This window comes from Bos javanicus, chromosome 1 (assembly GCF_032452875.1).
Source record: "Bos javanicus breed banteng chromosome 1, ARS-OSU_banteng_1.0, whole genome shotgun sequence".
Taxonomy (NCBI): Eukaryota; Metazoa; Chordata; class Mammalia; order Artiodactyla; family Bovidae; genus Bos; species Bos javanicus.
The window spans coordinates 2,822,995-2,843,742 of record NC_083868.1 but is presented as its reverse complement, the minus strand read 5'-3'; positions in this window follow the sequence as shown (position 1 = coordinate 2,843,742).

Sequence of the window (20,748 nt, the reverse complement as noted above, 5' to 3'; positions counted from 1 at the left end):
TTCCTCTTTTTTAAAAAACAACTTATTTCATAGGAGTACGGTTGATTAACAATGTTGTGATGATTTAAGTGGTACAGCAAAGAGATTCAGTTATACAGATACATGTATGATTCTTTTTCAAATTCTTTTCCCATTTAGGTTATTACAGAGTATTGAGTGATGTTCCCTGTTCTAAAACCTTGTTGGTTTCCCATTTTTTAAATTGGGATATCGTTGCAACCATGGGGTCACAAAGAGTCAGACATGACTGAGCAGTTGAACTGAATTGAACTGATAGCTGCTTTGGGGCTTCTGTGGTGGCTCAGATGGTAAAGAATCTGTCTGCAATGCGGGAGACCCAGGTTCAATCCCTGGGTCGGGAAGATCCCCTGGAGAAGGGAAGGGCAACCATTCCAGTATTCTTGCCTGGAGATAGAGAAGCCTGGAGGGCTACAGTCCGTGGGGTCGCAAAGAGTTGGACATGACTGAGAGACTAATGCACTGATGGTTGCTTTACAATGTTGTGTTGGTTTTTGCTGTATAACGAAGTGCATCAGTCATATGTGTACCTATGTTCCCTCCCTCTTGGCCTTCCCGCACCCTTCTAGGTCATCACAGAGCACCAGCCTGAGCTCCCTGTGCTATAATGCAGTGTGTGCAAGTCAAACCCAAAGAGAACCTCCCTCTTAAAATCTTCTTAGCAGAAGTCTAATTTCCATTGTGACTTATGCTGCTGAGTGATGAAGAGTTTACCAGGGGAAATGCGAGAGGAGAAAACAGAGATAGGAGTCTATGTGTGGATCCGTCTAGATGCCGCAGAAGAATCACGCCTATTTCAGATGCCAGCAAAGCCTCACTTCTGTAATTAGAGGGAGCCTGGTTGCTTTTACATCAAATCTGCGCCATAAACCTCCAGACTCCACTTTATCAGAATCACTGGATAAGGAACCTTTACTTAAAGGCACCACCAGCACACCTAGCTGCATCACTGAGGAGTTCAGAACGATTTCTGCCAGAAAATAAGGAACAAGCACTGGATTTAGGCATGTTCAAGAGGCCATGCAGCTTAGGTCTCTCTGCACACCTCTTAAGCAGGCTTCCACCTGTCCCCACCACGTCAACATTAATACTGGCATTACTGTGATTTTTTTAAAGGACCATGAAACGATATTGGAGAAGAGGAGAGAGATCAGGAGACTGAAAAACAAGGAAACACGATACACTGGAAGCAGCCTTTCTCCATCTGGCATGTGGCGCTGCTCTGCCCCCAGCCCCCGCCCTCGATTCCTCCCCTCACCCCCAACACTCCCAACTCTATCTCTGCTTTTCTCCGTATGTAAGTTCCTAATTTGGAGTATTCATTCCTTTTTCTTTTTTTTTTTTCTGAGATGGAAGAGTCTACTTAACAATGGGTAAGAAAAGCATGACTCTTACCAGGAGAATGGATGTCACAGTTTTTTCCAAATCAGGGCAGAGAGGTGCCAAGAACACATATCACTGGAGAAATTTAACAAGCTGTGGAACAAACCTAACCCTTTAGGCTAATGGAAATCACAAGGAATAAATGTACAGGAGATTTGCATGAAGGTGACTAAAATGAATAAATTCGAACACACCCCACTGGAAAGATCAAAGAGCAGATGCTAACTTAGCTGAACTGACAATAAGCAAAGTGATGATTAGCTGCGCTGTGATGGCTCGCTGACCCAGCCGACACATCAGAGAGTGGTCCAGCTGAAGTCAGTAACCATGGTGTCAGGGCGGCTGGGAGACAAGGATCGCCCAACGAGGAGCACGCCCTTCCGGGAAGGCCAGCTAGAGGGAGAATGGGCTGTGCCATTGCACCGAGTCATGTTGTTCCACTGATGCATCACGGTGATTGAGGAGGTGGAGAAAGCAAGAACAGACCAGGGATCTGAAAGGTGGGGAAGACTTCAGGAAGGACAGCGCACTTAAACTGGCCCTGAAAGATGGATCCAACTTGAGCATGGGGTTGGGGGATGTTAAAACTTAGTCCACCCTGGGGTTTATTCTGCCAAGAGAACTTTGGCATCCTTCCAACTGTGAGAGAGAGACATCAACTTGTAGTAATGAGTAAAACCAAGTGGGTGTTTTGTTTGTTCATTCTTAAAACATCCACTGTGGGCTTCCCCAGTGTCTAAGCGGTAAAGACTCTGCCTGCAATACAAGAGGGGCAAGTTCCATCCCTGAGTCAGGAAGATCTCATGGAGGAGGGCATGGCGACCCACTCCAGTACTCTTGCCTGAAGAATCCCATGGATACAGGAGGCTGGTGGGCTACAGTTCATAGGGTGGCAAAGAGTTGGCTATGACTGAAGTGACTTAGCATGCATGCACGCAACATCCACAGCAGGCTTTGACCCCAAACCTACTGAGTCAGCATCTTTGGGGGCGGGGGCCAGGGATGTGTGTGTTTGTAATCACCAGGTGATTCTGACTCAGTGAGCTATTCCAATGAGCCCACCTCAAAGACAAGAAACTGAGGCCCAGACAAAGGAGGGAATTGGCCCACAGGACCCAGAGTGAATTGCTTTAACAGGTGAATTCCCAAGCATTCTCCCCTAGCCCTTCTGCCCTAGTGCCATGCTTGAAAACCCCATGACAGTGGCAAGCAAGTGTGACCCTAACATCTCCTGGGCCAGGTCCTGACTCCCCACTGGGTGCCAGAGGGTCTGTGTATTGAAGCTTCCGTACCTTGCAGTTGCTTCTTCGCTAACAACCCCTTCACCTGGAGGAAAAAGAAGCAGCTTCTTGATCCACCTTTGGAATTGGACCACTTGTCCCTAGAGAGCTGGGGGAGGGTAAAAACAAAATTGGTGATGTTGCCTTTTGTTTTTGCTTTTTTGCTTTGCCTTTGACCTCAATCTCAGATGCTTCCCCAGCTGCAGACATACCATCTCTGAGTAAGTAAGCACACTCCCTAACCCCTCAGCCCAAACCTCATTCCCCCCAGACTCATCCTGGACATTCCTTGCAAAGGCTTTTAGGCTCTTTTCTCATTTTTAAAAAAGGATGTGAATGAGCATGCAAGTCCTGCTCTGTCTTAGACAAAACAAATAGGTTCATGTTCTTAAATAATGGTGCATCTCCCCATTTCTCTCATAATTTACCATCTGACCCCACCTCCAGATTTCCTTCCAGATGTCTTTGAATCCCTAAGCCAGACCACTGTCAGGTTCTGTCCTCCTGCAACACTTCCTCCCATGAGGCTTTGCAGCTCCTGCCAGCCCTGCCCGACCTGTTGCCCAACCATCTTCCTCATCTAGCACCCTCGCGGGCAGCACTCAGATCAACCCTCAGCTGCTTTTAAACCACTCTGACATTTTTGCTGGATGCCCCACCCTCCACCTCAGTCCTCCCGGGGTTTTTCTGTTTCCCAAGAGAGTCTTTTAGCTCTCCTTCCAAAGGTGGATCCTCCCAGGCCAGGGATTTCTGGCTACCTGGCCGTGTGCACACCCCCGGCCCTCCCCTCCCTGTCCTCTGCACCCTGCCCCGACACCCCATCAACTTTGCTTTGAAGGATGCTCTCTGGCAGGGGGCTGAGGCCACCGGCATAAGTGGGGTTTAGGGATTACATGATTTCATTTATTTTTCCCCCTCCTCATTAATACTGAAAAGCCTTTCAGTGACTCATTTGTTCACCAAATATTTACGAAGCACCTGCTGTATATCAGACACCGAACTAAGCTCTGGGATAGCTGAGAGGTTGCAAAGACGCTGTTCAATATGAAGGCTTAGAGATTATTTAGCAATCAAATCCAGAGTTGCCCTTCCCTAGTGGTCCAGTGATTAAGACTATACTCTCACTGTAGGGGGCATGGGTTCAAAAAAAAAAAAGAAGAAATGGATCAAAGAATCCAAGTGATTCAAAAGTCTCCCCCCCCCGCCCCCGCCCCCGCCACCCCACCACACACACACACACACCTTTTTTTTTGGTAAGTGGATAGTTATCAGGAGACAGCAAAAATCATGTCACAAAATTTGTATGGGGCCCAGGGACTTGGTCGGGTCATACACAAAGTCTTAGTTGCACAGCTTAGTGTGGTCCCATTCATTTAAGGATGTTTATTAAGGACCTCCTGAGTTTGACGATCTTTCCTTTTCAGATGCCCGCAACCATGACTGTGGAGTTGTGTTGCTGCTGTGGTTCAGTCGCCAGGTTGCATTCAACTCTTTGCAACCCCACAGACTGCAGCATGCCAGGCTTCCCTGTCCTTCACTATCTCCTGGAGTTTGCTCAGATTCAAGTCCACTGAGTCATCGATGTCTCATCCTCTGCTGCCTGCTTCTCCCTTCGCCTTTGCTGAACAGGCGCAAAACTGTTCCGGCAATCAGTTGTACAACAATATATATATATCATTAACACCACTGAACTGTACACCTAAAAGTGGTTTAGATCTTATGTTTGGTGTTTTTTAGCACAATTTAAAAAGAAAGCCTGACAGATCTCTTGCAATATCCTCCTCTGAGGAAAACCAGCTATTTCCCCATGGACAGTGGTTCATGGGCAGGACCAGATGGGACCCTGGCCCTGCAGGAGAAACTCATGGTGGGTGTGGGGGCAGACCAGGGTCCAAGGATGAGGAGGCATCTTCATCTGTTTTGGGTTGTAGGGACACAGCAAATGAGGGACAGACAAGCCACAAGTCGCCACACCCCACCTGCTCCACCGGGCAAAACCCAACGGCAGCCAGGGCTCTCAGCAACTGGGAGAATGCTACCCAAGGCTTCTCTTTCTCATTTTTCTAGGGAAGGCAGGAATTTTCCATCTCTGCTTTCTCTCCAGAATTCTGACCGATTCATCAAACGCATAATTCTTTACAGAGCTCATTCTCTGAACTGATAGAATCGTGAATGAAAAGGCAAAGAAAAAAGCAGCTTTACACTTGGAAAGACAAAAGCACAAAAACGCCTTTGGAACCCAACTGCTAGTGTTGGAGGCCTGCTCTGCTCTTTAAACGGGCTTCCCAGGTGGATCAGTGGTAAAGAATCTACCTGCCAATGCAGGAGACTCGAGTTCGATCCCTGGGTTGGTAGGGTCCCCTGGAGAAGGAAACGGCAACCCACTCCAATACTCTTGCCTGGAGAATTCCATGGACAGAGGAGCCTGGAAGACTCCAATCCGTGGGGTCCAAAAAAAGTCGGACATGACTGAATAACTGAGCATGCATGTTCTCTTCAAGTTCACCTGGCCAGGATGAACAAAATAAATTTGAAATAGTTTTTCACTTCATTTCATCTTGACTGAGTATCTCTGGGCTCATGGGCTGTATAAAATTTGGATTTAACGTCACCTCTTCTTTCCTTGTCCTCTTTTCCTCTTTTCCTTATAGAGGACAAAAAGCGTCCTTGGCAGGGCCAGTTTCATGGGTGTGGGACCCCTGCAGTCACTCACCCAAGTTCTGGTGCTCAGTAGAGCTCTGTGGTTGGTTTAATGTTCTGCTGTCACCCAGAAATCCCTAATAATGATTTTTAAATGAGGGAACCCATATTTTCATTTTGTACTGGGCCCTGCAACTTAGGTAGCCAGTCCTTCTCTTGATGAAAAACTCTTTGACGTGGTTTTCACAGTTTCTCCTACTCCAGCCAAGGAACTTCTTACAGTGTCCCCACTTCCATCAGTTCCTTCTTGGCCATGACAGTAGAAGGAAAGGTAATTTCTTAGGTCCAAAACCAAGATAAGGGGCTTCCTAGGTGGCTCAGCAGTAAAGAATCCACCTGCCAATGCAGGAGACATGGGTTCCATCCCTGGGTTGGGAAGATCCCCTGGAGGAGGAAACAGCAACCCAGTCCAATATTCTTGCCTGGAAAATCCCATGGACAGAGGAGCCTGGTGGGCTACAGTCCATGGGGCCACAAAGAGTCAGACACGACTAAACAGCAGCAACAAAACCAAGACAAGGGCTTTTTTCCCTGTTAAAAATTACAGTCCACTTTAAAGTAGCAACACAAGTCCTAAGTAAGGGATATAGGACTTCAGTTTGAGGTACTAAAATGATTTGACTTTAAAGAAAGGAAAATTTCCTTGTGGGTCCCACATATACTAAAGTAATGGAAGGGAAGACCAACTTAAGAAAAACATATTCCCTTCTTAAGCTCAAAGATTTTGGCTCTCATGGAACACATGCAAACATTTCTGTTAATATTGAGCAAAATACAACTCCCACCCTTAAGGTCCTAACTTATTCATGAAAAACAATCATTGCAAGTTACACTGAACATTGTAATTAACCAACCAATATATACCAGGAGCTTTCTACCCTGCCCACCCCCCCCAGCCCACGATCCTATTCCCAGTTAAAATAGGAGTTAAAATATTTAAAAATAAATATTTAAATGGGCTCTAAACTATTCCTGTGAAAATGGCATTTGCTGTGTTTCTTTAAGGGGTGTGGGATCTAAATCAATTCTAATATATGTCGAATATATTCATTACTGTGCCCTGAAAGCAAATTCCCATTTTGTGGTTCTCAGCGGAGAGTGACAGAGCCTTGTTTGTGACAGCCCCGGGCATAAGCAATCATTGTGTAGCTTAATTAGATATTCCCTGTGCTGGTGTGAGGGGCATATGTCTATTCACTGTAACAAACGCTGAGAACGGCCGGGCGCTTCCAGGCTCCTGCGATATGCAGATAAAGGCAGCACAAGTGCGAGCTCTCCCAAGGACCCGCGGGCCCAGCCGGCCCCCGCACGCCTGGCCCGCATTCACCGATTGGTTCCAGTTTATTAACAGCCTATGAACTTCTCATCGGCTCCCGGACCGGTCAGGACTGGCCCCTGCAACTGCCAGACCCAGAGCTGCCTCTCCGCTCCTGGGAAAAGGGTCTGGGTGTGCCGTGCCAGACGCACCGTGGTTTTCCACACAATGAACGATGTGCAAACGTCGTTCATTTTTCAAGTCAAATGTGAAAAAGCAGATCCACCAGGAGGCAGCTGCAAGGCCACTCCACGGGGAACCAGCAAGTCTGAGCTCACCTAGACTTGGCGAATTTTAAAATGAACTTCTCATTGGCTCCTGGACCGGTCAGGACTGTCACCTGCCACTGCCAGACCCAGAGCAGCTTCTCAGCTCCTGGGAAACTGGGTGGGTCTGGGTGTGCCATGGTTTTCCACACAATGAACGATGTGCAAACATCGTTCAAGTCAAATGTGAAAAAGCAGATCCACCAGGAGGCAGTTCCAGCTGCAAAGGCCACTCCACAAGGAACCAGCAAGTCTGAGCTCACCTAGACTTGGCGAATTTTAAAGCAACTTAAGTTCTTCAGTCAGTTCAGTTCAGTCGCTCAGTCGTGTCTGACTCTTTGCGACCCCATGAATCGCAGCACGCCAGGCCTCCCTGTCCATCACCAACTCCCGGAGTTCACTTAGACTCACGTCCATCGAGTCAGTGATGCCATCCAGCCATCTCATCCTCTGTCGTCCCCTTCTCCTCCTGCCCCCAATCCCTCCCAACATCAGAGTCTTTTTCAATGAGTCAACTCTTCGAATGAGGTGGCCAAATGAGTTTCAGCTTTAGCATCATTCCTTCCAAAGAAATCCCAGGGCTGATCTCCTTCAGAATGGACTGGTTGGATCTCCTTGCAGTCCAAGGGACTCTCAAGAGTCTTCTCCAACACCACAGTTCAAAAGCATCAATTCTTTGGTGCTCAGCCTTCTTCACAGTCCAACTCTCACATCCATATATGACCACAGGGAAAACCATAGCCTTGACTAGACGGACCTTTGTTGGCAGAGTAATGTCTCTGCTTTTGAATATGCTATCTAGGTTGGTCATAACTTTCCTTCCAAGGAGTAAGCGTCTTTTAATTTCATGGCTGCAGTCACCATCTGCAGTGATTTTGCATTGAATTAAAAAGCAAAGACATTACTTTGCCAACAAAGGTCCATCTAGTCAAAGCTATGGCTTCTCCAGTAGTCAGGTATGGATGTGAGAGTATGACCATAAATAAGGCTGAGTGCTGAAGAATTGATGCTTTTGAACTGTGGTGTTGGAGAAGACTCTTGAGAGTCTCTTGGACTGCAAGGAGATCCAACCAGTCCATCCTAAAGGAAATCAGTCCTGAATATTCATTGGAAGGACTGATGCTGAAGCTGAAACTCCAGTGCTTCGGCCACCTGATGCAAAGAGCTGATTCATTTGAAAAGACCCTGATGTTGGGAAACGTTGAAGGCATGAGGAGAAGGGGGCAACAGAGAATGAGACGGTTGGATGGCATCATTGACTCAGTGGGCATGAGTTTGAGCAGGCTCTGGGAGATGGTGAAGGACAGGGATGCCAGTAGGATACGACTGAATGACTAAACAACAACCATGTTTAAATATCATTACAAAATTGGACCTAGAGATGATCATACTAAGTGAAGAAAGTCGGGCTGAGAGAGACAAATAGGACATGCTATCACTTAGTGTGGAGTCCAAAAAACAATGGAAATGAACTTATTTATAAAATAGAAATAGACTCACTGATACAGAAAACAAACTTACTGTTAGCAAAGGGGAAAAGGGAGGGTGAGGAGTAAATTGGGAGTACTGGATTCACAGATCCACACTACTATATATTAAATGGATAAGCAATAAGGATGTACTATATACCAAAGGGAACGGTGTTCAATAGCTTAAAATAATCAGTAATGGAAAAGAATATATATATCCTAATGTATTATAATATGTAACTGAATCAATTTGCTGTACACCTGATTAACACAATACTGTAAACCAACTATGGTTCAAAAAAAGAAGAAAAAAAATATATATATCACTTCAAAGACGAAAAAATATATATATCCCTTCAAACTAATGTGGATAGGGGACAGTACTACGTGGAGGAAAGTCAGCCCAGGTCTCACCTTCTCTTTGGGAAAGGTAGAAAACGGCAATGAGGGACAGAAGCCGGAATGTCCCTGGGTCCACAGTGGTGTCTGTCTCCTGTTTCCATCATGTGACCCTGGGCCCTTATCCCCCTTCTCAGAACCAAGTCCAGTTTCTTTCAGCTGGAAAGCCATCTTACACTGTGCATCGGTTTCCTAGGGCTGCCACAGTGAAATACCCCAAACTGAGTGGCTTAAACAACTCAGAGAAATTTACTTTCTCACAGGCCTGGAGGCTGGAGGTCTGAGACCAAGGTGTCTGCAGGGTTCTGAGGCTGTGTGGGAGCATCTGATTGGAGATGGTCGTCTTCTCCCTGTATCTTCACATCGTCTTCCCTCTATGTTTGTCTGTCTCTGAGTCCCCCTTTCTATGAGGACACCGTCATATGGAACTGAGCCCATTGTAATGACCCTATTTCAACATGATTACCTCTGTAAAATGCTTAAGAATCTGTTTGCAATGCAGGAGACCTCGGTTCCATCCCTAGGTGGGGAAGATCCCTTGGAGAAGGGAAGGGCAACCCACTCTGGTAACTTGCTGGAAGAGTTCCATGGACAGAGGAGCCTGGTGGGCTATAGTCCATGGGGTTAACAGTGAAAGACCTCTGTAAAGACCCTGTCTCCAGGTAGAGTCACATTCTGAGGTACTGGGGGTTAGGACTTCCGTTTATCGTTTTTTGGCAGATGCAATTCAATCATAACACACAGTTTAAGGGACATAACAATAAAGCACCATTTCCTCCAACCCTCACTTCCAGAATGATGAGTGAGATACTGGAGTTTATGGACACTGTGAAAATACAAAACTCTCATTTCCCTTCAGTTGTCAAAGAACAGCTACAATGGAGAGCTGACCAGGTAGGTGACTGGCCAGGTATCCCCAGTGACCGCTAGTGTGATTGTGAAATAAATCAGTTTCCAACAGAAAAGGGCACCCCTGTTTTCATTCCCTACTGTTCCACAGGGGCCAAAGTGGTGGAACCTGACTCTCTAGAACATGACAATTTCGGAGTTAGAACTTGAAAAGCCCTAATGAGGGAGTTGAACCCCTACGTGAGTGAATCCCGGAGATGTGATGGCCAGAGGTGACCCAGCCAGTGGTGGTAGGATGAAGCCTGCAACCCGGGGCCTCAAAGGCCAGCCCAGTCCGCTTGTGAGAGGACAGGGTGGAGGGGCATCAACTCCTCCGGTGGCCGCACAGAGCAATGGCAATGCGGCTTCATGCCAATCTTCAGTCTTCAGTTGAGCGCCCTGGAGCCTGGGGAGCACCATCCTGGTCAATCTTGGCAGGACTATGATCCTCTTTGGGGAGAGGGTCTCGGGAGTCTAGGAGTCAAGTCTGGATCTCTAAAGAAAGGCACATTATCAATGAGCAACAGGACAAGGCTTCCAAAAACTAGACAGCTGCGGAATTAAGGTGCCAGGAGAGAGCTAACACCTCCATCAGCTGAGAGTTGAAGTTCTTGCTCCAAGGTTCTGCTGCTTCGTTGCTGGTTAGTAGCTAAGTCGTGTCTGACTCTCTTGCAACCCCGTGGACTGCATCCCAGGGACTGAACCCACATCTTATACATTGCAGGCAGATTCTTTACCACTGAGCCACCTGGGAAGCCAAGTTAATAGCATAGGGAATAGCTGAGGTCTTAGAGTCAGGTATATCCTGGTTCAAATCCCAGCACCACCTACGTGTTGTATACCTGGCACCCACTCCTTAACTTAATTTCTTCTGGAAAATTGCTACCTCTCCAAGTCACCAGAAAGATCAACATTGATCATGTATATCCTGGATAACAAATTAACACAGAACCGACTTTGAAAAGGGTTCTTTTCATCTAGTTAGTGCTCTTGGACACAAACAGAGTGGGCAAGGTGGATTCAGGGATAGGACATTGTTTTTACAGAAATTAGAATACAACTTCATTTTCATCTTATCCAGAATTCTTTCAGAGCGAGAGAGCTGTGTGGAAGATATGTCTTCCTTCCCCAAGGTATCACTTTATTCTTCTCCTACAGGTTATAAACTGTCAGAATTTGTCAGCAAGAAAAAATTAAGAAGCCGGCTATAGTGACTCCCGTCAGCTCCTCAGCTTCATCAATCATCAAGAGCCGCTCTCCTAGGTCAGAGGAAAACAGATGGAATGTCAAGAGAAGAGTCTATTTCTATTGAGAAGATTCTGGCAAATTAAATCATTGCTGTCGCTCAGTTGCTCAGTCATGTCTGACTCTTTGAGACCCCATGGACGGCAGCACACCAGGCTTTTTGCCATTCACCATCTCCTGGAGCTTGCCTGAACTCATGTCCATTGAGTCAGTGATGCCATCCAACCATCCCCTTCTCCTCCTGCCTTCAATCTTTCCCAGCATCAGGGTCTCTTCCAAACCATTAGCCTCAAAGAAAGCCCAGTGTGTCACGAGGATCTGTGCTGCGTTGCAGTGAACTTGCATCTCTTTCAAGGGGGCAGGTCCCACCAAATGTTTCTGTTTCCGTTTCCCATAGTCGTCACCTCCATGAGGTCAGCAGAGTGGGTACCATCGCTTCAATATGGCAGGGGAAGAAATCAAGGCTGACCGGACCAGGAGAGTCCCAGGATTACAGGGCAAGGCCAAGGCCAAGACCAAGAATAGTTCTCTCCACTGTTCTAGACAAACATGGCAACCCACTCCAGTATTCTTACCTGGAGAAGCCCATGGACAAAGGAGCCTGGCGGGCTACAGTCCATGGGGTCACAAAGAGTCAGACACGACTGAAGCAACTTAGCACACACACACTGTTCTAGATGGTTCTAGACTGTTCAACATTATTCCACACAGTTCTACAGTGTTACACATGGTCTGATTGTATCTTGGGACCCAAAGCAGGGAAACTTGAATGACTATGTCACTTGCTCACTATTTTCAAGCATACTCCAAATGTCTGAGAGATTTGTTGAGCCATTTTATCTTTGCTATTAATGAGGGTGACCTCCCTCTGACCATTTTAAACCTCATTAACGTCTCTGGATCTCTTAGACACAAGGAAACTGGGTGATCCCCTGCATGAGGTTATTACGGAGTTACCTGAAGGTCCTCCATGTACTCATCTCCCAAATAATAACTTCCCAGCTTCTTATTTCCTCGTTCGTCTCAAATAGCTATAGAGCTGAGTGCAAAGGTTTATAGAAAAAAAACACAAGGAGCCTCATCCGTCATTAACGTCCTTCTGTGTGAGCGAGCTGATTAGAGATGTGTAAGGGAGAAAGGTCCCAAAGAGGTCACAGCACAGCCCCTGGCTTCACAGATGGAAAAACGGAGGCCCAGAGAGGCCGTGGGCAGGATGGAGCCGGGGACAGTCTCTTCTCTTTGACTTTGGTGCCATTTCCAGAAAATGAGGTTCCTCCTGGGCTTCTTTCTATGAACAGGCCCAGGACCCAGAGCCCCAGCTGTGTCCCCAGGGCTGGCAGATGCTGCTGACAGAGTAAGTCTGCCTGTGGGCAGGACCAGCTGGGAGCAAGTCACTTCTCCACACCGCAGTTTCCCCACCCGAGAAAGAAGGAAACATAATAACACCACTGACCAGGACTGCCCTGGAGGTCCAGCAGTGAAGACTTCACACTTCCAAAGCAGGGGGCGCAGGTTCAATCCCTGGTTGGGGAACTAAGATCCCACATCCCGCACGGCACGGCCGAATAAAGTAAAAATTAAAGAACCAAAAACAAACCAAAAAATACTCACTGACCTCATAGGGCTATGGGATGAAATGAGGCTGTCTGAGTGAAAAGCTCAGAAGAGCCTGGTGGGCCACAACCACTCAGCAGACATGTTCAGTCACGCCCTCCACCCACCCATCTGACTCCAAGTTTTCACTTACATTAGATGATATTCTTAGACACTTGGTTTCCCTTAGACACTTTCATTCCCTGAGGACTGAAACTCCAAGACAAAAATAGCAGGACAATTAAGGGAGGTGGCTGGGCCCTGCCCAGACCACAGATTTCTCATTATCAGAGTCAGGAGACCTCCCTGACCACACATGTGCAGAAAGACTCCTTGGAGGTCAAAGGGGAGTGATGCTAAGCTACCCACAGGCCTTTGTGGTAGGATCCATCTACGCTAAGAGATGCATGCACATCCACAGGAGGATCCTGAGATATACCAAATATGGACAGTGAGCCAGGCAAATCAAAATGATTGGCCAAAGGAAAACTGGAGGAAATGCCCATTTTAAGTGATTTAAATTGCATGAGGGTACAACTCAGGCACTTGCTCTCTGATTCTGCCCATGTGTCTATCCACTCATATTGTACCCTTTTCCTCTTAATACTTTCTTCTCTACTTTCCATCTTTATGGAAATCCTTTTCTGTAAAGCTGAAGGGCCACACTTGTCACTGACCCCTCGTCTAGTGGCTAGGAGCTGATGCTTTCACTGCTGTGACCTGGCCTCAATCTCTGGCTGGGAACCCAGGCCCTGCTCCAAGTCCCTGCAGGCCGAGCGAGGCCACTGCAGATCGGACAAGGCCACTGGAGATCAACCAGCTCCCAGGTCATTCTCTCCATAAGGGTGCCGCCTTTGGTAATAATCTGTTTCCTCCACTGGAAGAACCATCCCTCCCCGAATTTTTTCCCCACCTTTTTAGGTGACCAACTGCCAAAGGACTCAAGTCTGTGATTCTGCCCCAGGGATTCTAACAGGGTAAGAAAAGCAAGATGCAAGAAGTGTATTCGTAGGTCTTTTATTTTGTGAGGTGAACAACGGCCCCCATGAATCACAGCACATTTGGTTCAGCTACACTGGTACACACAGAAGCCTATTAGAGCTCCGATTATTAGATAGAGGACAGATTTGATTGTGATAGACATTAGGTAACTTAAAGACAAAAGTGAACTGGAGCTCTGTCTACTGTCTTATTGGAGCTTCCTCGATGGCTCAGTGGGTAAAAGAGTCCCCTTGCAATGCACGAGACACAGGAGATGCAGTTTCAGTCCCTGGGTCAGGAAGATCCCTGGAGAAGGAAATGACAACCCACTCCAGTATTCTTGCCTGGGAAATCCCATGGACAGAGGAGCCGGTGGGCTATAGTCCATGGGGTTGCAAAGAGTCGACACGGCTGAGCAACTAAGCAAGCAGAAAAGCAAACCAGACTTACATTAGAAGAAGGAAAGAAAATAGAGTTAATCACATACAACTTGGGTTCCATGACATGGGGCCATCCTGGTGGCCCTGGCAGTGAAGACCACCTTTCTTCTCCTTCCAGCAGCCCCTTCCACCCACCGAGATCCCTCAACACCTAAGGGAGTGGGGGAGGTCGGCTGTCCTGCGGGCCTGTCCAAAGAGGCTTCTGGGTCCTAGTGCCCAGCCCAGGAGGCCACTTCCCCACATGACTGAGAATGGGCGGGGAAAGGCTTAAGCCGGGAATCCCGCCAGAGTTGCGGTCCTACCCTGTGGTTCCCACAAGACAAGCACAACAGAGTATGACACAAGGAGCCCAACGCTGACCTAGAAAAGTTTTATTAAACTCAAGCTGCAGGACTGGGACCCCCTCTCCCTGCTGAGTGCAGCTGAGAGGCTGATTTTGTTGTTCAGTCACTCAATCATGTCCGACTCTTTGGGACCCCATGGACTGCAGCATGCCAGGCCTCCCTGTCCATCACCAACTCCCGGAGTTTACCCAAACTCATGTGCATTGAATCAGTGATGCCATCCAACCATCTCATCCTCTGTCGCCCCCTTCTCCTCTTGAGGGAGCCTGACCCCACCGGGGCAAGAGCCCTGAAAGACTGCAGCTGTTTCCCTGAGGGCAGGTGGGGTGGTGTGAGGTTCCAGGCAGCAGAGCTGAGAAAGGAGGAGGTTACAAAGCAGGCTTTGGGAGCCCGTGGGGCTGGCGAGAGCAGAGAGGTCGCAGCTAATGTCCGAGGCTGTCTGGGACATAGCAGCCTGCAGCCACCCTCCCTTCCTTCAGCTTGGAAGGCTGCCTCTCCCTTGCTGTGCCTGCTCAGTCAGAACTTCATCCTCGCTTAGTCACCTACTGCCTCTCTTTCTTCTTTAGCATCAGAACCTTTAGCATCAGGTTTCATGAAGAGTCACGATGGGCTGAGACGTACGAGTACATTCCCCAGTCACTTTAGGCGTGACCCGCTCTTCGTGACCTCCAGGACTGAAGACCCAGGCTCTTCTGTCCCTGGGATTCTCCAGGCAAGAATACTGCAGTGGGTTGCCATGCCCTCCTCCAGAGGATCTTCCCACCCAGGGATCGAACCCACATCTCTAAGGTCTCCTGCCTTGGCAAGCAGACTTTTTTACCACTAATACCACCCGGGAAGCCCACATTCCCCAGTATTTCTTTTGAAAAATTTATTTTAGCGTATAATTGATTTACAATGTGTTAATTTCAGGTGTACAGCAAACTGATTCAGTTATACAAACACATGTATATTCTTTTCTTTTTCAGATTCTTTTCTCATATAGATTGTCACAGAATATTGAATAGAGTTCCCTGTGCTATACAGTAGGTCCTTGTTGGTTATCTAACTTATAGCGGTGTGTGTATGTTTCCCCTTTGGTAACCATAAGTTTGTTTTGTAAGTCTCTTTCTGTTTTGTAAATAAGTTCATTTGTACCATTTTTAAAATTAGATTCAGCATATGAGTGCTATTCTTCTCTGCCTTAGTTCACTTAGTGTGATAATTTCTAGGTCTATGTGTGTTGCTGCAAATGGCATCATTTCATTCTTTTTTATGGCTGAGTAATATTTCATTGTATGTAGGTACTGCATCTTCTTTATCCATTCCTCTGTTGATGGACATTTAGGCTGTTTACATATCTTGGATAGTGAACTCCGGGAGTTGGTGATGGACAGGGAGGCCTGGCGTGCTGCAGTCCATGGGGTCGCAAAGAGTCGGACACGACTGAGCGACTGACCTGAACTGAACTGATGTCTTGGTTCTGAACATAGGGGTGCATGTATCTTTTCAAATTATGGTTTTCTATGGATTTATGCCCAGGAGTGGGACTGCTGGATCATAGGGTAGTTCTATTTTTGGTTTTGCAAGGATGCTCCATACTGTTCTCCATAGTGGTGTACCAATTTACATTCCCACCAATAGTGTCAGAGGGGTCCCTCCCAGTGACCCTTGAACCTAGATTCAGCCATGTGATTAATAAATATTGGTTAATAAGACCAAAGTGAAGGTATTAAGTGAGGCTTTAGAGAAAATTATGTAAAGGATGCTGGGAGGTATTCTTTTTTTTAAATCCTCTGTCATTCCTTTTTCTTACCACTTGGAATATAGGCCTAATGGCTGGAGCTCCAGCAGCCATCCTGAAAAGTGAGGTGATCTTGAGGGTAGAAGCCAAATATAAAATAGAGCAAAAAGCTAGAGGACTTACCAGAGCAGCCCTGACATCGCCTATCCTCAGATTTCCTTTACAAGAGAGGGAAAAAAAAAAATTATCTTGTTTCAGCTACTGTTATCTTGTGTTTTCTGTTTTATGCAGGTGACCCTAATATTGATACACCTAGCCAAATCCACATACCCTGACAAAAGGAGATGAGAGCTCTTTTCACTGCATGTGGTCAGAGGTGGGGCAAGCCCCTGGAAATATATTTCTTAGTTAGGAAATGAAGATAAGAGTTATGCACCAATAAGGGTTGGGGCTGTTTCGATTATATATTGGGGTAGAAAAACTACCTCCAAATGTAGTGGCTTGAAACCACCCTTTTATTATTTCTCAAGATCCTGAAAGTGAAAGTTGCTCAGTCATGTCTGACTCTTTGTGACCCCATGGATTATACAGTCCATGGAATTCTTCAGGCCAGAATACTGGAGTGGGTAGCTGTTCCCTTCTCCAGGGGATCTTCTCAACCCCAGGATCGAACTCAGGTCTCCCGCATTGCAGGCAGATTCTTTACCAGCTGAGCCACCAGGGAACCCCAAGATCCTGAGGGTTAGCCATTTGTTCTCAGCCAACCAGGAGCACTGGCAATGGACACATTCTGATGCCACCATCCAACCAAGGAAGGAAAATGCTCCCCGGGGCAAAAGTGAACAAAAGCAGCTTGCAGCATGAAAGCAATTGCTCAATCCTGCTAACAGCCCAGGAGGAAGTCCAAAGGAGAAATGCAAGGCTGTCTGGTGGCCGGCCCCTCAGTGGGACTTACACAGGTCCAGCAGAGGAGAAGGGAAGGTTTGGCTGCTTTCTCGACAGGCTGGAGTTGACCTCCCACAGAACTTGGCATCCAGTGCTAATCAGAGGCTGGTGGCAGATGGGCGCTGGCTGTCTGAGGCTGTGCAGTAACCCAGGAAACTGGGAAGAGAGAGAATAGGGGTCAGTTACCAAATCCACTGGAGCTTCCCAGATGGTGCTAGTGGTAAAGAAACTGCCTGCCCATGCAGGAGATGCAGGAGATGTGGGTTCGATCCCTGGGTTGGGAAAATCCCCTGGAGGAGGGCATGGTAATCCACTCCAATATTCTTGCCTGGAGAATCCCATGGACAGAGGAGCCTGGTGGGCTACAGTCTGTAGGGTCACAAAGAGTCAGACACGACTGAAGTGACTTAGCACACATGCACCAAATCCACTATGGATGTTGTTTCCTAAAGTCACAAAAGCGTCTTAAGAAAGTCTCTAATTTAGGCAGCAAAACAGTCTGAAGGTGATAGAGGAACATGATGGCTGGGATCCACTTATTCATTCATTCAGCAAGTACTTATCCGGGAGTTTACATGTTCCAGGCACCATCCTAGGCTGCAAGAACAAAATTATGTATAATATGATTTGGAATAGGAAGGGTTTCCCAGGTGGCGCAGTGGTAAAGCATCTGCCTGCCAATGCAGAGACGCTGGTTCCATCTCTGGGTTGGGAAGATCCCCTGGAAAAGGAGATGGCAACCATCAGTAATTTTGCCTGGAAAAATCCCACAGACAGAGGAGCCTGATGGGCTACAGTCCAGGGGGTCACAAAGAGGCAGACAGGAGGGAGCACACACACACATTGGAATAAGAAAGAAAACAAAGCTCAAGGGCAAAGGCGTGATGGTCACCACATGTTTCCAGGGTCAGGGAAGGTAGCAGGGATAAGATGACGGGAGAAGAAATCGGCAGAAGGGTGAACACCAAGAGGCTCTGCCGGGAAGGAGCTGCAGGAGAGCAAACCAGGGGACAGTGGAGCCAAGGTGGGGACAGGGCTGGATGTTGCAGGAAGGTCCACGGCACCTGCAGGGCAGGGATGCTGGGCATGCAGGAGAGGCAGGACTAGGGGTCAAGAGGCAGGCCTCTGTCTCCCAGGGGCCCTCCAGAACAGGCGCCAGACTTCAAAAGTGGCAGTTGGTTCCCCAAACACGAAAAATTCAAGGGCAGAATTGAGTGGAGCTATTGGGCCCTTGGATTCCATCCTAAGTATGTTGGAAAGCCTCCACGAGCTTTTGAGTGGGAAGGACCAACCTGACCTGCTTACATTCTCCTCACCAGGGCCGCGTGACATGTAGGATCTCAACTCCCTGGGTATCAAACCTGCACCTCCTGCGTCAGTAGCACCCGCCAGGCTCCTCTGTCCATGGGACTCTCCAGGCAAGAATACTGGAGCGAGTTACCATGCCCTTCTCCAGGGGAATCCTTCTGACCCAGGGATCGAACATGTGTCTCTTATGTGTCCTGCATTGGCAGGTGGGCTCTCTCTTATTAGTGCAATAAAATAAACAGAATTTTATTCCCTGGAAGTCCTGTTGGGGCAGGCATGGCATGTGCCTAGAAGATACAGAGTGACCATTGGCAAAGATACACTCAGGTGAAAAGTGTATTGGAAGAGGGTGAATTCTGTCACCAGGATGGCGGGGATGGGTGGGGGTAGAGGGGGTGGGTTTGGGGAAACATGAGTAGGGCCTGGGGCTGGCTTTGTGCTGAGTGACTGTGTGTGATGAAGCGAGGAGCCAGAGAGGGGGACAGGAAAGGAAGGGAGCAAAAATTAAAACCGGTAATAGATGTTGGCCGCATAGCCTAATGGATAACGTGTCCCTTCGGGGTCGTTTGTTTGGGCTTTTTTGGTGGCTTAGGTGGTAAAGTATCCACCTGTGGAGTGGGAGACCTGGGTTTGATCCCTGGGTTGGGAAGACCCCCTGGAGAAGGGCCTGGCAACCCACTCCAGCATGCTTACCTGGAGAATCCCCATGGATGGAGGAGCCTGGCGGGCTACAGTCCATGGGGTCGCAGAGTTGGACACGACTGAGGGACTGAGCACACAGTAGATGTTACTGAGAAGCGGTTGGTGGAGAGTCTGGGCTGCGTATGATTGAGGGCGATGTGTGAGGTGCTGACTCAGAGGCCATGAAGCCACACTGGCGAGGTGGCCTGAAAGCAGGAGACACGCAGGGGGTGACCGAGAGCAGTTGCACCCCAGAGGGCATGGCGAGGCCTCTCGAGCAGCAGCAAACCCCTCTGCCCCCTCTCTGCGACGCTAGCTCAGAGCAAGCAGACTAGCAGTGGAGGAGACCAGAAGAAGCCGGCAGGGGCAGGGGAGCAGCCAGCTGGCTCGGGCCACGCTGGGCACAGGAGATGGAACGAAGCCCCTGTCTCGATCTAGGCTGGCCCCCGCAACACTGCTGGCCTGGTCCCTGCCACTCCCAGCACCGCAGGGTTTTACACCTGAAGACCACGAGCTGCCTCGCTTCTTCCCTGGGACAAAGGGCCCAGGAGTCCAGCTTTATGGATGCACGGCCAAGAACCTGAAAATGCAGGCGAGTCCCTGCTTTACGAAAGCAAGTGAAACCTTGCCCTGATGGCCCTCCATCGCTTTAAATGGATCCACCGTTAAATCGGGAGGAATCAAGCAAGCTAATAAATGGTCTTGCTGCTCTCCCCGAGTGTTAACACAATATAATACTTCCTGTCTCCTCATTTGGACTCAAGCAGCTGCCATGTGCCAGGGAAACAAGGGTCATAAAAAGGGATGAAGGAGCATGAAATTGGCCCTGACCTTAGCCTCCAGGCAATGTGGGAAGCAGATCCAGCTGCCACAGCTGCACCCCTTTCCTTCCCATTAGTGGGAGGAGATGACGGAGGCCAAGTCCACCCAGGGGAGATTCTAGAACATTCTGGCATTCCAGCGACTGGGAACCTGGATGGGGTCCCATCCTGGTGACTATGAACTCATCATTCCACACGCTTCCTGGAAGGCTTTTTCCAGGAAGAAGAACTGCTAGTCTCCTGATCTCCATCCTGTCTGCATACTAACGTGTATGCCCATCAAGGCAGGACTCACCAGGTGAAAGAAGCGGAGTTCCTCCCTGGCTGTCTTAGTCTGGGCTCTGCACCCAAGTGAGACTAGACGGGCGTCCGCTCTCTCTGGGCCTTGGTTTCCTCACCTGCAAAATGGGCAGCTGCCCTCTCAACCTCGCAGGAATACCGTAAGGCTCACAGGAGATGACAGATGTGAAAATGGTTAGCAAAAAAATAAGGGCAAGGGCTTCCCTCATGGTCCAGTAATCAAGAATCCGCCTTGCAATACAGGGGACACGGATTCAATCCCTGGTGTGGGAAGATCCCACATCAGCTCAGTTCAGTCGCTCAGTTGTGTCCGACTCTCTGTGACCACATGAACCGCAGCACACCAGGCCTCGCTGTCCATCACCAACTCCCAGAGCTTGCTCAGACTCATGTCCATTGAGTCGGTGATGCCATCCAACCATCTCCTACTTCTCCTCCCGCCCTCAGTCTTTCCCAGCATCAGGGTCTTTTCCAATGAGCCCCACATGCCATGGGGCAAACAAGCCTGTGGGCCGCAACAAGAGAAGCCATCACAATGAGACACCTGCACACGGCAACCAGAGAGCCGCTCCTGCTCGCTGCAACCAGAGAAAGCCCACGTGCGGCAAGGAACACCCAACACAGCCAAAGCATTTATTAAAATAAATTA